This window comes from Monodon monoceros, unplaced genomic scaffold, assembly GCF_005190385.1.
Source record: "Monodon monoceros isolate NGI ecotype Baffin Bay Population unplaced genomic scaffold, NGI_Narwhal_1 Super_Scaffold_3, whole genome shotgun sequence".
NCBI lineage: Eukaryota > Metazoa > Chordata > Mammalia > Artiodactyla > Monodontidae > Monodon > Monodon monoceros.
Window position 1 is genome coordinate 98,353,783 of NW_021703780.1, and position 17,455 is coordinate 98,371,237.

A 17,455-nucleotide genomic window follows, 5' to 3' on the forward strand; every position below is an offset into this window, starting at 1 on the left:
AAATGTGAACTTTGGGGACTCTGGGTGAAGAATTCGGGGGATTCTTTGTCTAGTTTTGCAACTCTTTATAGATTTGAAATTATTTCAAAATGAAAATTAAAATTTTAATTAAATTGATTTAAAAGATCACTCAAACTAAGTATCAGAGAGGATGTGGAGCAACTGCAGCTACTGCTAATACTAAATGGTATAACCTCTTTGGAAAACGTGTGGCAGTATGGTAGGCAGAACGGCCCCCCAAAGATGTTTCTATCCTGTGAATATGTTGCCTTACCTGACAAGAGAGACTGTGCAGACGTGATGGAATCAAAGATTTTGACACTGGGAGGTTATCCTGCATTATCCAGGTGGGCTCAATGTAATCACATAGGTCCTTATAAGTGAAAGAGGGAGGCAAGAGTGTCAGAGTCAGAGGCGATGGGACACAGAAAGAGAGGTCGGTATGATTATATTTTGAAGATGAAAGGGGGTCATGAACCAAGGAGTATAAACAGCCTCTAGAAGCAAGAGGCAAGAAAATAGGATTCTCCCCTAGAATCTCCAGAAAAAATACAGCCTTGCCAACATCTTGATTTTAGCCTAGTGAGATCCATTTCAGACTTCTGGCCCCCAGAAATGTAAGACAATAAACATGTGTTGTTTTAAGCCATTAAGTTTGTGGTCATTTGTTACAGCAATAGGAAGCTAACAGCACTTTCTTAAAAAATTTAACAAACACCCTCCATATGACCTACCCATTCCATTCCAGATTTTTACCCAAGAGAAATGAAAACATAAATCCAAAGACTTGTACATAGATGTTTACAGCAGCTTTATTTATAATAGCCCCCAAACTAGATGGATAACAATCCATATGATAGAACACTGCTCAGCAATAAAAACTAAAAAAAAAAAAAAAAGATCAATACATGCAATAACATCAATGAACTTCAAAAGCATTATGCTGAGTAAAAGAAGCCAAGCAAAAATACAAGATTTATGATTCCATTTATATAAAAAAATTATATATAATATACATATATATGTATGCATATAAAATTAACCTACAGTGGTTGCCTGTGCATGGAATTGGAGGGAAAGATGGATTACAAGGGACAAGGGGAAACTTTGGGGGGTGATGAAAATATTTATCTTGATTATGGTGATGGTTTCAAAAGTGTATACTTATGTCAAAACTCACTAAATTAAAAACTTTATGTGCAACTTATTGCATGTTAATTATACTTCATTAAAATTTAAAAAAATTTAATAAAGTGATAAAGAAACAAACATTAGTTTTGAACACCTACATACTCAACACTGAGCCAAGAACTGTGAAACAATCAGGAAACAAATGCAAGGAGTATGAAATAGTAGATAAGAATCTAGACCTTAGAACCAATCAGTCCTATATTTGATTGTCAGTTTCAATAATTGGTAGCAAAGGGAGTCTTGGCTTTCTAAGCCTCAGTCTCATTTTCTATAATAATATCTAACTCATATGGTTGTTGTAAGAATTAAAAGAAATAATATATGAAAATCACCTCTGCCAAATTTGGAAGTACCCAATTCATGGTAGCTATAAGAATACTATATTTTTTTTCCCCCCAGAATCTGGTGAGCTGCATGCTTCTTTACAGGTGAGGCCAATCTAATTCTTGACTTACATATTAATTCTTACGTTTATTTAAATAAAAGAATTATAAGAAGCAGTGTACACAAACAATAAGAGAACTTAGAGCAAGGGAAAAGAAAAAAAGTAGTGCATTACAGTGAAATAAATTAACTGATGGTCCTAACAAAAGCCCTGAGTTATCAAGAACAGATTCATTAGGGACTTCCCTGGCAGTCTAGTGGTTAAGATTCTGCACCACCAATGCAGGGGGCCCAGGTTCGATCCCTGGTTGGGGAACTAAGATCCCACATGCCATGGAGTGCAGTCAAAAATTTTAAAATAAAGAAAGAAAGAAAGAACAGATTCATCATACACAGAAAACTGTCTTTAAGAGGGTGAAAATTTTTTTCTTACAAGGCCAAAAAGGAACACACCTTTCAGAAAAATTACTATTCTAAAATGGTTAATTTCTTTGAAAGCTACATTTCTTCAACAGAGGTAAACTTTACCAATCTGGAAACATTTATAACTCTTTATCCCCTTTCAATATTAAACAAATGAAATATTACCATATATGACAAAACATTTTCTGTAGCTCTAAATAATTTACTTTGTATGATTCTCAACAATCCTAAAGATATAAATTCCTCAAAGCTGAAACAAAATGGTCTACTGAAATCAGACTTTCATACAAAACCTTTCAGTATTTCTTAAATGAAGTAAAATTTTAAAACATGCAGTACATGCTATTATGGCTCACTTGCCTACTAACTGTGGGTCCTTGAGCAAGTTACTTAATTTGATCTCTAAAGTATGGATAAAAATATTTCCCATCTCATGGGGTTACTGTAAAGAATAAATGAGAAATGCATGCATGGAAAGTACTTTATATAGTGCCTGGCAAGAAGTAAGCAAATAGTAAGTGTTAGCTGCTATTTTTTTTTTAAACTACTATTAAACACATACCTCCAACCTAGCCTTACACGTAAAGCAACTAGAGAAAGAAGAACAAACAAAACCCAAAGTTAAAGTTCTCAGAGCTCCTGGTACGAGCCTCTTTCCTTGGGTGGATTCTTGGCTTTTCTCCCAGCATGGCCCCCAAACACCAGTTTTCACTTCCACCCCAAGCAAAGAAACCGAAGAAACCGAGACTGACTCCTGCCTCCAGGCCAGAGGAAATACCTGCTTCTCCGCACTTGCCGAAGGAAGAAAAAGAATAGCAAGAAGCAATTGAACATACTGATGAAGTACAAAATGAAAACAGACAGACTTGACGAACAAGCCAGTGAGGAGATTTTGAAAGTACAACAGAAATATAACAAACTCCGCCAACCATTTCTTCAGAAGACGTCAGAATTGATCGCCAAAACCCCACATTTTTGGGTAACATCATTTGTTAACCATCCGCAAGTGTCTGCACTGCTTGGGGAGGAGGATGAAGAGGCGCTGCATTATTTGACAAGAGTTGAAGTGACAGAATTTGGAGATATTAAATCAGGTTACAGAATAGATTCTTATTTTGATGAAAACCCTTACTTCGAAAATAAAGATCTCTCCAAAGAATTTCATCGGAATGAGAGTGGTGATCCGTCTTCAAAGTCCACTGAAATCAAATGGAAATCCAGAAAGGATGTGACAAAACATTCAAGTCAAACGCAGAATAAAGCCAGCAGGATGAGACAGCATAAGGAACCAGAAAGCTTCTTCACCTGGTTTACTGATCATTCTGATGCAGGTGCAGATGAGTTAGGAGAGGTCATCAAAAATGATATTTGGCCAAATCCATTACAGTACTACTTGGTTCCGGACATGGATGATGAGGAAAGGGAAGGAGAAGAAGGTGACGATGACGATGAAGAGGAAGAAGAATTGGAAGATACTGATGAAGAAGGGGATAAGGATGAAGGAAGATGAAGGAGAAGATGACTAATGGAACACTGATGGATTCCAACCTTCCTTTTTTAATTTTCTCCAGTCCCTGGGAGCAAGTTGCAGTCTTTTTTTTCTCCTCCTCCTCTTGTGCTCAGTCGCCCTGTTTTTGGGGTCTCTTTTCTCCTTTATACCATGGCTCACAACTTATTTTGGGGGAAAATACCTTGAGCAAAATTCAGTGAGAAAAGAATCTCTACCCCTTTCTGTTTCAAATTCATTTTTATCCCTTCTTGTCTCAACAAAAACTTTATGGAATCAACACCACCATGCTCTGTGGGAAAAAAGAAAAACCTTCTGCTCCCTTAGCTCTGCTGGAAGCTGGAGGGTGCTAGGCCCCTGTGTAGTAGTGCATAGAATTCTAGCTTTTTTCCTCCTTTCTCTGTATATTGGACTCAGAGATTGCACTGTGTCTCTATGTGAATATGGACAGTTAGCATTTACCAACATGTATCTGTCTACTTTCTCTTGTTTAATAAAAGACTTTAAAAAATGGGGTTATAGAAGGTCAGCAAAGAATGGGTTTGAGATGTTTGGATGGGTTAAGTGGGCATTTTGACAACATGGCTTCTCCTCTGGCATGTTTAATTGTGATGTTTAACGGACATCTCTGCAGTTTAAGATGACACCTTTAAAATAAAATTCTCTTCTAATGATGACTTGAGCCCTGCCACTCAATGGGAGAATCAGCAGAACCTGTAGGATCTTATATGCAATTGACATTCTCTATTGTAATTTTGTTCCTGTTTATTTTAAAAGTTTTCTTTTTGTTTCTCTGGAAAGGAAAGATGATGCTCAGTGTTAAAGGTTAAAAGTGTACAAGTTGCTTTGTTACAATAAAACTAAATGTGTATACACACACAAAAAAAACCCCTAAGTTAGCAGAAGGAAAGAAATCATAAAGATCAGAGCAGAAATAAATGAAATAGAGACAAAGAAAACAATAGCAAAGATCAATGAAACTAAAAGCTGGTTCTTTGAGAAGATAAACAACATTGATAAACCTTTAGCCAGACTCATCCAGAAAAAAAGGGAGAGGACTCAAATCAATAAAATTAGAAATGAAAAAGGAGAAGTTACAATGGACACCACAGAAATACAAAGGATTATAAGAGACTACTACAAGCAACTATACACCAATAAAATGGACAACTGAGCAGAAATGGACAAATTCTTAGAAAGGTACAACCTTCCAAGACTGAACCAGGAATAAGTAGAAAATATGAACAGACCAATTACAAGTACTGAAATTGAAACTGTGATTAAACTCTTCCAACAAACAAAAGTCCGGGACCAGATGGCTTCACAGGCATATGCTATCAAACATTTAGAGAAGAGTTAACACCTACCCTTCTGAAACTCTTACAAAAATTCGCAGAGGAAGGAACACTCCCAAACTCATTCTATGAGGCCACCATCACCCTGATACCAAAACCAGACAAAGATATCACAAAAAAAGGAAATTGCAGGCCAATATCAATGATGAACATAGACACAAAAATCCTCAACAGAATACTAGCAAACCGAATCCAACAACACATTAAAAGGATCATACACCACGATCAAGTGGGATTTATCCCAGGGATGCAAGGATTTTTCAATATCTGCAAATCAATCAGTGTGATGCACCACCTCAACAAATTGAAGAATAAAAACCACATGATCATCTCAATAGATGCAGGAAAAGCTTTTGACAAAATCAACACCCATTTATGATAAAAATCTCCAGAAAGTGGGCACAGAGGGAACCTACCTCAACATAATAAAGGCCATATATGACACACCCACAGCAAATGTCTTTCTCAACAGTGAAAAACTGAAAGCATTTCCTCTAAGATCAGGAACAAGACAAAGATGTCCACTCTCGCCACTTTTACTCAACATAGTTTTGGAAGTCCTAACCACAGTAATCAGAGAAGAAAAAAATAATAATAAAAAGAATCCAAATTGGAAAAGAAGTAAAACTGCCACTATTTGCAGATGACGTGATACTGTACATAGAAAATTCTACAGATGCTATGAGAAAACTACTAGAGCGCAACAATAAATTTGGTAAAGCTGCAGGATACAAAATTAATACACAGAAATCTCTTGCATTCCTATACACTAACAACGAAAAATCAGAAGAGAAATCAAGGAAACAATCCCATTTACCACGGCATCAAAAAGAATAAAATACCCAGGAATAAACCTACCAAAGGAGACAAAAGACCTGTACACAGAAAACTATAAGACACTGATGAAAGACATCAAAGATGACACAAAGAGATGGAGAGATATACCATGTTCTTAGATTGGAATAATCAATACTGTCAAAGTGACTAAACTACCCAAAGCAATCTACAGATTCAATGCAATACCTATTAAATTACCACTAGCATTTTTCACAGAATAAGAACAAAAAATTTTACAATTTGTGTGGAAACACAAAAGACCACAAATAGCCAAAGCAATCCTTTTTTTAAATTTTAACATCTTTATTGGAGTATAATTGCTTTACACTCTTGTGTTAGTTTCTGCTGTATAACAAAGTGAACCAGCAATATGTACACATATATCTCCATATCCCCTCCCTCTTACATCTCCCTCCCACCCTCCCTATCCCACCCCTCTAGGTGGTCACAAAGCACCAAGCTGATCTCCCTGTGCTATGTGGCTGCTTCCCACTAGCTATTTTACATTTGGTAGTGTATATATGTCAATGTCACTCTCTCACTTCATCCCAGCTTACCCTTCCTCCTCTCTGTGTCCTCAAGTCCATTCTCTATGTCTGTGTCCCCATGCAATCTTGAGAAAGAAAAATGAAGCTAGAGGAATCAGGCTCCCTGACTTCAGACTATACCACAAAGCTACTGAAATCTAAACAGTGTGCTACTGGCACAAAAACAGAAATACAGATCAATGAAACATGATAGAAAGTCCAGAGATAAACCCATACACCTATGGTCACCTAATCTATGACAGAGGAGGCAAAAATATACAATGGAGAAAAGACAGTCTCTTCAATAAGTGGTGCTGGGAAAACTGGACAGCTACATGTAAACAAGTGAAATTAGAACACTCCCTAACACCATAAACAAAAATAAACTCAAAATGAATTAAAGACCTAAATGTAAGACTGGATACTATAAAACTCTTAGAGGAAAACACTCTTTGACATAAATCACAGCAATATCTTTTTGGATCCACCTCCTAGAGTAATGAAAATAAAAACAAAAGTAAACAAATGGGACCTGATTAAACTTAAAAGCTTTTGCACAGCAAAGGAAATGATAAACAAAACGAAAAGACAACCCACAGAATGGGAGAAAATATTTGCAAACGAAGCGATCAACAAGGGATCAATCTTCATAATATACAAAAAGCTCATGCAGCTCAATATCAACAAAAAAACCCAATCAAAAAATGGGCAAAATATCTAAATAAATATTTCTCCAGGGCTTCCCTGGTGGCGCAGTGATTAAGAATCCACCTGCCAATGCAGGGGACATGGGTTTGAGCCCTGGTCTGGGAAGATCCCACATGCCGTGGAGCAGCTAATCCCGTGCGCCACAACTACTGAGCCTGCGCTCTAGAGCCCACGAGCCACAACGACTGAAGCCCGTGTGCCTAGAGCCCGTGCTCCGCAACAAGACACCTCAGTGAGAAGCCCGCGCACCACAACAATGAGTAGCCCCCGCACGCCACAAGTAGAGGAAGCCAACGTGCAGCAACAAAACCCAACGCAGCCAAAAATAAACAAATAAATTAAAAAACAAAAAATTTCTCCAAAGAAGACATTCAGATGGCTAAAAAGCACATGAAAAGATGTTCAACATCAGTAATTATTAGGGAAACACAAATCAAAACTACAATGAGGTATCACCTCACACTGGTCAGAATGGCCATCATCAAAAAATCTACAAACAGTAAATGCTGGAGAGGGTGTGGAGAAAAGGGAACCCTCCTACACTGCTGTGGGAATGTAAACTGGTACAGCCACCATGGAGAACAGTATGGAGGTTCCTTTAAAAACTAAAAATAGAGCTACCATATGATCCAGCAATCCCAATCCTGGGCATATATCCAGAGAAAACCATAATTCGAAAAGATACATGCACCCCAATGTTCACTGCAGCACTATTTACAATAGCCAAGACATGGAAGCAACCTAAATGTCCATCAACAGAGGAATGGATAAAGAAGACATGGTATATATACACAATGGAATATTACTCAGGCATAAAAACAGAATGAAATAATGCCATATGCAGCAACATGGATGGACCTAGAGATTGCCATACTGAGTGAAGTCAGAGAAAGATAAATATCATATGATACCACTTATATGTGGAATCTAAAAAAAGGGTACAAATGAACTTACCTGCAAAACAGAAATAGAGTTACAGATGTAGAAAACAAACTTATAGTTACCAAGGGGTAAGGGGGAGAGGGATAAATTGGGAGACTGGAATTGAGATATACATACTACTATATGTAAAACAGACAACTAATAAGGACCTACTGTGTAGCACACGGAACCCTACTCAGTACTCTGTAATAACCTATATGGCAAAAGAATCTGAAAAAGAAAAAAAAAAAAAAAAATATATATATACATATAACTGAATCACCTTGCTGTACACTTGAAACTAATACAACATTGTAAACCAACTATAAAAAATTCAATAAAAATTATTTTTTAAAAAAAGTACCTCATCGTGATCATAAATTTAATAGTAAGATTTAAGAAGGATTACATTTAATGCAAAATTGTGAATTCTTTTCTAATTAACATTCAGATTAGGTCTCATCTGAAAACTGTTAGTACTTTACTGAAATGTCTGCATTTCTTTTGTAAATATAGTTGCATAATCTGTAACCAAATCTAAATCCTGATAGTCAAAAATGTAGAAGGATACAATTACCCCATCAATTCATGTTCTTCTACTTAACACTGTTCAAACACTGAATGTCCTGTTCTTCTGTCTATCCTTTTCCCACAATTCAACTAAACAAATGTTTGAATGCCTTAAAAATGCAAGACATAATATCCTAGCTGGATCAACAGAAATTAGAAAAGAATCCTACATTTTTTTCCACTATGCTTTCCTGAAACCAGAAGAGAAAGCTTATGTTATATCCAACTCACCCATGTTTAACAACATCTACTTAGGCCAGAGCTAAGATATATTTAATTTCACGTTTTGTCTTCCTATCACACAAAGTCTCTTCCATGAACTAACTTGCGTCCAAAAAACTGGCAGTTGCTGCTGAGATGAGGCAAAGGTTTAATCACTGGACGGCACTCACAGAAAATTAAACCAGTGAATCCAAGACCTGTTCAACAGTGGGGTTCCTCGGGTGGGTTTTTTTTACTTCCCTCAGCAATCGATACAACAACTTTCCAAACTGTACTCATAATGTATTCATTCCCAAGATCACTACTCAGAAGCATATAAATAAACCATGGCACAGCCAGAACCAACCAAACCTGTTTTGACAGATCCAGGCCAACCAACTGCACAGCTTCTGAATATGCACCCCCACAGGCCTATGCAACATCAGCCTTTGGCTCCGGAATACGTTCCTTTCCTTCCTGTAGGCCTAGTTCTGGCTTTTGAGGAAAGAAAAATAAAGCTGTCAGCTGAGTGGATCAAACTTCCAGCAGGGTAAACAGAAAAAGCTTGTCATTTAAATCCCTTCGAGCAAGCATCTGCTCAACAGAAATGAAGGCAACTTAGTTATAAAAGACAACAACGAGGGGACTTTCCTAATGGCGCAGTGGCTAAGAGTCTGCCTGCCAATGCAGGGTACACAGGTTCGAGCCCTTGTCTGGGAAGATCCCACATGCCGCGGAGCAAATAAGCCTGTGCACCACAACTACTGTGCCCGCGCCCCTAGAGCCTGTGCTCCACAACAAGAGAAGCCACCACAATGAGAAGCCCGCGCAACGCAATGAAGAGTAGCCCCCGCTCACCCAACTACAGAAAGCCTGTGCTCAGCAACAAAGACCCAACGTAGCCAAAAATAAATTAAATAAAATAAATTTTAAAAAAAGACAACAATGAAAATTCAATATAGTTTTTTTAATGATCAAAAGAATAATAAAATAAAATAAATTTTAAAAAAAGACAACAATGAATTCAATATATTTTAGTTTTTTTAATGATCAAAAGAATAAGAAAATACTCAAATATGCTACTTTCATCAAATTATAAACCAGCTAGCATAAGTAGAGAACAAAATAACTCAAAGCTAAATAATACCATGCAGATAGCTATTTTTAATTTTCTATGTTGATTCCATTAGGTAACATGCTTCTGAGCAATCAGGTCATGGCTTATGGAAGGGGAAGGGGTTGCTGGGTAGGAAGAGTACACTATTATTAATTAAGTGCAAATATCAATTAATAATGCAGCCTTAATTATTTGCCAACATGAGAAACATGAGCAGAGAACACTATTTCTGGAAAGCATTAAAATTACTGATCTAGTCATTCATTCAGGAAATATTATCCAATGCCTACTCTTTGGTTAAAACTGCAGTACAGGCTTCCCTGGTGGCGCAGTGGTTGAGAGTCCGCCTGCCGATGCAGGGGACACGGGTTCGTGTCCCGGTCCGGAAAGATCCCACATGCCGCGGAGCGGCTGGGCCCGTGAGCCATGGCCGCTGAGCCTGCGCGTCCAGAGCCTGTGCTCCGCAACGGGAGAGGCCACAGCAGTGAGAGGCCCGCATACCGCAAAAAAAACAAACCAAAAAATAAAACACAAAAAACCTGCAGTACACATCAACACGTGTAAAAACCTACAGGACGGAGAAAGCACTGATAAGCATACCAGTATGGAAAAGCAATTCTCACATATGTATTTATTTGCATCTTAAGAACAAAATTATCGAACTAAACACAATAAGAGGGTATATCTAAATTTAACCAATGAGTTCTCTCCTGCACTAAGACATCTCCTTCTGTTTGTACTTTTTCACCACCTTCATCCAATTCCCCCTCCCCCCACCTCTGGTAACCACAAATCTGATCTTTTTTTCTATACGTTTGTTTGTTTGTTGAAGTATAGTTGACCTACACTATGTAAGTTCCTGGTGTACAACATAGTGATTTGATGTTTCTATACATTACAAAATGATCACCACGTCTCCTAAATATTCCTGAATTAATTCCTTTCTATCCTCTCCACCAACGCCAGTCTTGTCTAAGTAAGTCACCACTATCTCTCACCTTAACTAGTCTAAGTTCCTAACTAGTATCTCTGCCTCCACTCTGGTGCACCTCAATCCATTCTCTGCCTTGAGGTAAAAAATGCTCACATCAAAAAGCAAGTCTGGGGCTTCCCTGGTGGCGCAGTGGTTGAGAGTCCGCCTGCCGATGCAGGAGACACAGGTTCGTGCCCCGGTCCGGGAAGATCCCACATGCCGCGGAGCGGCTGGGCCCGTGAGCCATGGCCGCTGAGCCTGCGCGTCTGGAGCCTGTGCTCCGCAACGGGAGAGGCCACAGCAGGGAGGGGCCCCCATACCAAAAAAAAAAAAAAAAAAAAAAAAAAAAAAGCAAGTGTGGGGAGTTCCGTGGTTGCCTAGTCATTAGGATTCCAGGCTTTCACTGCGGTGGCTCCAGGTTCAACCCCTGGTTGGCCATGTGGCACAGCCAAAAAGAAAAAAAAAAACAAACAAGTCTGACTTTGTCCTTTCTTGCTTAAAACCCTCTAACGGTTCCTTGCTCCTCTTAGCATAAAGGCAAAAACTTAACAAAACCTTTCATAAAAACCTGCAAGAGCAGGCCTATCTCTCCACCTCAAACCATTTCATTCTCCCTCTAGCTGTCACTTCTCAGGCCACACTAGCCTCATTTCACCATTTTCCTGCACCTGCTGTTCCTTCTGCCTGGACAACCATCCTTCCTCTCTTTGCCAAGTCAATACCTACTCTTCCATCAAATCATAGCAGAAGTACCATTTCTTGAGGATGCATTTTCTAACCTGGTCAAGTTTCACTAATATCACTTATACCACTGCTGCAGTTATAATTTTACATTTAATTTAATATTAATATTTATTTCCTCCACCAGCCCACAGGTTCCATGGGGGATGGTATCACATCAGGGTTTCCTCCACATTATATCCCCAATGCCTGGTTAGTTCAATAAAAATATGTTGCATGAATGATCAAATGCATGAACCACGCTCAAGAACCATCAAACATGGTCCACATTGCCTAGGTCAAAGTTCAGGTGCCTGAAATCACAAAACGTTCAATACTAGGTCAAGCTCCCAACATCATGATCTTTACTACATCTAATTTCCTTTAACAAGGTCCCTTTAGCAGAGATAATGAAGTTTATTCATCACAGGCCTTCTTCTGCTGGCTTCCTATTTACATGAGGAAACCATCAAAAAATCAAACTCCATTGAATACTCTAAAATAAAGCAATCTAAATCTAAGTTTGATTACAATTTTCAAAACAAAATTGTTATTTTTTTTAACATCTCGCTGTCAAGTCCCAAAGCAAAGATAAATCCCCGTTTGTCTTGGAATCTGAACCTCCTACTCAACTTATCTCAAAACAAATTACTGAAAATAAAAGTCTACCAAAAAATAACATTTAAACAAGTTTACCCATACAACTATGGTCAATTAATCTATGACAAAGAAGGCAAGAATATACAAGGGAGAAGAGACAGTTTCTTCAATAAGTGGTGGGAAAACTGGCCACATGTAAAAGAAAGAAATTAGAACACTAACACCATACACAAAAATAAACTCAAAATGGGCTAAAGACCTAAATGTAAGACCGGATACTATAAAACTCTGAGAGGAAAACATAGGAAGAACACTCTTTGACATAAATCTCAGCAATATCTTTTTGGATTCACCTCCTAGAGTAATGAAAATGAAAACAAAAATAAACAAGTGGGACCTAATTAAACTTAAAAGCTTTTGCACAGCAAAGGAAACCATACCCAAAACAAAAAGACAACCCTCGGAATGGGAGAAAATATTTGCAAAAGATGAGACTGAAAACAGACTAATCTCCAAAATATACCACAGCTCATGCAGCTCAATATCAAAAAAACAACAGCCCAATCAAAAAATGGGCAGAAGATCTAAATAGACATTTCTCCAAAGAAGACATACAGATGGCTAAAAAGCACACGAAAAGATGCTCAATATCACTAATTATTGGGGAAACACAAATCAAAACTACAATGAGGTATCACCTCACACTGGTCAGAGTGGCCATCATCAAAAATCTACAAACAGTAAATGCTGGAGAGGGTGTGGAGAAAAGGGAACCCTCCTACACTGTTGTGGGAAACTGGTAGAGCCACCATGGAGAACACTATGGAGGTTCCTTAAAAAACTAAAAATAGAGCTACCATATGATCCAGCAATCCCACTCCTGGGCATATAACTGGAGAAAACCATAATTCGAAAAGATACGTGCACCCCAGTGTTCATTGCAGCACTAATTACAAGAGCCAAGACATGGAAGCAACCTAAATGTCCATCAACAGAGGAATGGATAAAGAGGATATGGTACAGGGACTTCCCTAGTGGTGCAGTGGTTAAGAATCCACCTGCCAATGCAGGGGACACGGGTTCGATCCCTGATCCGGGAAGATCCCACATGCCGCATAGCAACTAAGCCCGTGCACCACAACTACTGAGCCTGTGCTCTAGAGCCCACGAGACAGAATTACTGAAGCCTGTGCGCCTAGAGCCCGTGTTCTGCAACAAGAAGCCATGGCAAGGAGAAGCCCGCGCATCACAACAAAGAGCAGTCCCCGCTTACCACAACTAGAGAAAGCCCACAGGCAGCAACAAAGACCCAACACAGCCAAAAATAAATAATAAATTTTATTTTAAAAGAGATGTGTATATATATACAATGCAATATTACTCAGCCATAAAAAAGAATGAAATTATGCCATGTGCAGCAACGTGGATGGACCTAGACATGATCATACTAAGTGAAGTCAGACAGAGAAAGACAAATATCAAATGATATCACTTATATGTGGAATCTAAAAAAAATGATACAAATGAACTTATTTACAAAACAGGAACAGATTCACAGACTTAGAAAAGAAACTTATAGTTACTAAAGGGGAAAGGAAGGGGGGAGGGATAAATTAGGAGGTTGGGATTAACATATACACGTTATCATATACAAAACAATCAACGAGGACCTACTGTACAGCACAGGGAACTCTACTCAATACTCTGTAATAACCTATATAGGAAAAGAATCTGGAAAGTAGATGTGTGTGTGTGTGTGTGTGTGTGTGTGTGTGTCTGTGTGTATAACAGAATCTCCTTGCTGTACACCTGAAATACAACAGTGTAAACCACTATACTCCGAAATAAAATAAAAATTTTAAAAAAATAAATTTTTAAAGAAGAAGTTTAAATCTCTAGACATAAAAAAAAAATTAAAAACCTCAGTAGGAAAAGGAAAAAACATTGGGGCAGTGTTTAGATGAAAAACCCTCTTCCACCATACAAAACAAGAAGACAACTTCCCCATGAATTCTGGCAAAGTCAATACTCAGCCTTATTCACAAAATTCTTGGATAGCTTCCTTGGCCTAAAAACCCCAGGCTATTTCAGTGACTGAGTAAAGCCTGTGTATAGATATGGTTGCTTAGGGGAATTGCCTGTTTTGACGGTAAGCAAACAGTTCTCAATGGTGTTTCAATAATTCAAAGTCATTAAAAACAGTGGATAAAATAATTCATGACAAAATATTAGATGTAAAAAATAAGGTTAGGCCTTGTTCACAGGGTTACACAATGGCACACGTAGAAGGAAGACTGGAACTCACAGACCTTGAACAACTTCTTCATTCATCTGCCCAAACAACTTTCCTTTTCCCACTTGCTTACAACTTTCCAAATAAACTGACTTTCAGACAACCCAAAAATTTTCAGGAAAATGTCTACACAGAAAAGAAAATGCTGGTAAATAACACTGCCCCTTTATCAGTGTAAAACTACTCCCTCTGGGAACATCCCTGGCAGTTCAGTGGTTGCGACTTCCCCTTCCCCTGCAGGGGCTGTGGGTTCAATCCCTGGTCAGGGAACTAAGATCTCACATGCCTCACAGCCTAAACCCCAAAACATAAAACAGAAGCAATGTTGTAACAAATTCAATAAAGACTTTAAAAATGGTCCACGTCAAAAAAAAAAAAATCTTAAAAAAAAAACTACTCCCTCTGTAGCCTGGATTAAAATTTTATTAGAAAAGCATTTTTACACAATTATGCCTTATCTATTTCTAAAAGGCTAAAGACCTTACGATCTACAGATCAGACTTTATTACAGGTTTCAAGATTCAAATTACTGATGAAACATAAAAGATTTGCCTTCACTGGCTTTCTTTTTCTTTTTTTGCGGTACACGGGGCCTCTCACTGTTGTGGCCTCTCCCGTTGCGGAGCACAGGCTCCGGACGCACAGGCTCAGCGGCCATGGCTCACGGGCCCAGCCGCTCCGCGGCACGTGGGATCTTCCCGGACTGGGGCACGAACCCGTGTCCCCTGCATCAGCAGGTGGACTCTCAACCACTGCGCCACCAGGGAAGCCCCTTCGCTGGCTTCTTAATATGAATAATAAAGCACTCAAAGTGTTCAAAAAGAGGGTACTGACTGGAAAGGGGCAGAAAGGAATTCTAGGGGGAGGAAAATGTTCTATGCATCAGGAAAATGATCTGACTGGTAGTTATAATTATACACATACAGCAGCATACATATGTAAAAATTCATTAAGCTATATATACATCTTAGATTTATGCATTTACTAGAAATTGTACATCAAGCTTTTTTGGGTTTTGTCTTTTGTTTTTGCGGTACGTGCGCCTCTCACTGCCGCGGCCTCTCCCGCCGCGGAGCACAGGCTCCGGACACGCAGGCCCAGCGGCCATGGCTCACAGGCCCAGCCACTCCGCAGCATGCGGGATCCTCGTGGACCGTGGCATGAACCCGCGTCCCCGGCACCGGCAGGCGGACTCCCAACCACTGCGCCACCAGGGAAGCCCCATCAAGTTTTTTTAAATGAAATTTTTAAAAAGGTTCCAAAGAATTACCTCATTATCCCAAAGCACATAATGTAAGAACAGTCAGATTTCGTCTTCTATTAGTAAAAAGAATCAAGCATGGAGAAGTAAAGCAATTTGCTTTGTTAACTCAAAATGAAGAAGGAAAACAAGTCTCCCAACTCTTTTCTATCACTGATCTAACCTATGTGTGTCACAGACAATGAGACTGAATCTCGAGATCCTTCTACTGAGAGTATAAAAAAAAAAGTCAGAGAAAGAAAGAGGACACAATCAATCCTAGTTCACCAAGTTACCCAGAATAAGGCTAGAAAAGTGAGGAACCAAATCAACATCCTCTCTATCCTCAAGTGACATATTATTATTCACAAACAACATAATTATTTTAATCTAGAACTGGTTACGAAATAATGCAAAGAATGCAAAAGAAGTTTCAGCTTCATACTTCCTCTAAACACTATCACAGTGCTACCTCTTGCTTCATTCTGTAGTTTTTCTAAGGGTCTGAGGCACTATACTCCCTGGCCTTTACTTTAGGCCATTTACATGTCTTGAGTGAGAGTAAGAAGTGTATACAGTTTAGGCTTCAATGGACCAAGGTAAAGTATGGCTCTTATTGCATAGTCACAGAGTTTTAGAGTTGGGCTAGATCTGAGCAGCCAGTTATTCACTTAATGAATAAAGAAAGTAAATCTTAAAATGGTTAAGGGACTTGCCTAATATCTCAGAGCTAATAAGTGGCAGAGTCAAAATTGAATCCTGGGTGTTTCAGTAGTGAGCAGCGGGTGAGCCAGAAGGGCTTGAGGGACAGGTGGAGAGCAGAGATCGGCTTCTCAGTTCATGTGAAGAAAGCAAAATTGAAGGCTGTGTAATTGAACCTGAGGGTCCCTCTTGCATATTCCTGCCTGTTTCAGTTTCCAGTGGCCCTGGTTAAAATCTACAAAAAGCCAACCTAGGGCCACAGGATGGGATCAGTGACATTCCAGGATGTGGCCGTGGACTTCACCCTGGAGGAGTGGCAGCTGCTGCGATGTGCTCAGAGGAAGCTGTATTGGAATGTGATGCTGGAGAACTTTAGAAACCTCATCTCAGTGGAAGTTATCTGCTTACTTGATGATGAGCTAGAGGGACAGGAAGGAGAAGGAAGCAAAGACAAATTTTTGAACCAAGGTATGTTCACCTTCAAGAAAACACTGACCAACAAGACAGTCCAAAATTGTAATCTGAGTATAAATTTTATTTCTTCAAGACAAAAACAACATAAGTGTGAATCAGATGGAAAGTGTTTGCAACCTAACTTATACTTTCTTAGTTAGAATAAAAGTTATATCAGAGAAAACTCTTATGAATACAAGGAATGTGGAAAAGCCTTCAGAAACAAGTTGTGTCTTATTAGACATGAAAAAAAGCACAGAAGGAAAAAAACCTTTGGGTGCAGTGAATGTGGGAAAGTCTTCCAAAATGAAGTCTCATCTCATTAGACATGAAAAAAGCATACAAGGAAAAAAAAACACCTTTGAACGCAGTGACTGTGGGAAAGCCTTTAACAGTAAGGGACACCTTGCAGCTCATCAAAAAATTCATAGTGGAGAGAAACCCTTTGTGTGCAGTGATTGTGGGAAAGCTTTTACGCATAAAGCACAACCCATGGTCCATCAGAGACTCCACACTGGAGAGAAGGCTTATGAATGTGGTCAATGTGGGAAATCATTCACCTGGAACCCCTCCTTTACTCAGCATGTGAAATCGCACACACCCGAGAACTCATTTGAATGTAGGGAGTGTGGGAAAAGCTTCAAGTACAGCTCATGCCTTTATAAACACTCCAGAATCCATATAGACGAGAAACCATACCGATGCAGAGAATGTGGCAAAGCCTTTGCAGACT

The 17,455-nt window shown here is 38.9% G+C and overlaps 1 protein-coding gene, 1 non-coding gene and 1 pseudogene across 8 annotated transcripts in view; 2 read left to right on the top strand and 1 right to left on the bottom strand.

Moving 5' to 3' along the window:
* Positions 1-17,455, bottom strand: part of TMCC1 (transmembrane and coiled-coil domain family 1) — a 221,227-nt gene that overhangs the window by 172,520 nt on the left and 31,252 nt on the right. Inside the window, exon 1 of one of the 7 annotated variants that reach the window (XM_029242595.1) lies at positions 275-857. The exons of the other annotated variants lie outside the window; for them this stretch is intronic. The gene's annotated coding sequence lies outside the window, so the exon portion shown is untranslated. Of the gene's footprint in view, positions 1-274; positions 858-17,455 lie in introns of those variants that run through there. 7 annotated transcript variants of the gene reach the window in all.
* TRNAG-ACC lies at positions 1,819-1,891 on the top strand. Its single transcript has one exon. It is a non-coding gene; the product is annotated as a tRNA-Gly (tRNA).
* On the top strand, positions 2,394-3,999 carry LOC114907199 (annotated as a pseudogene).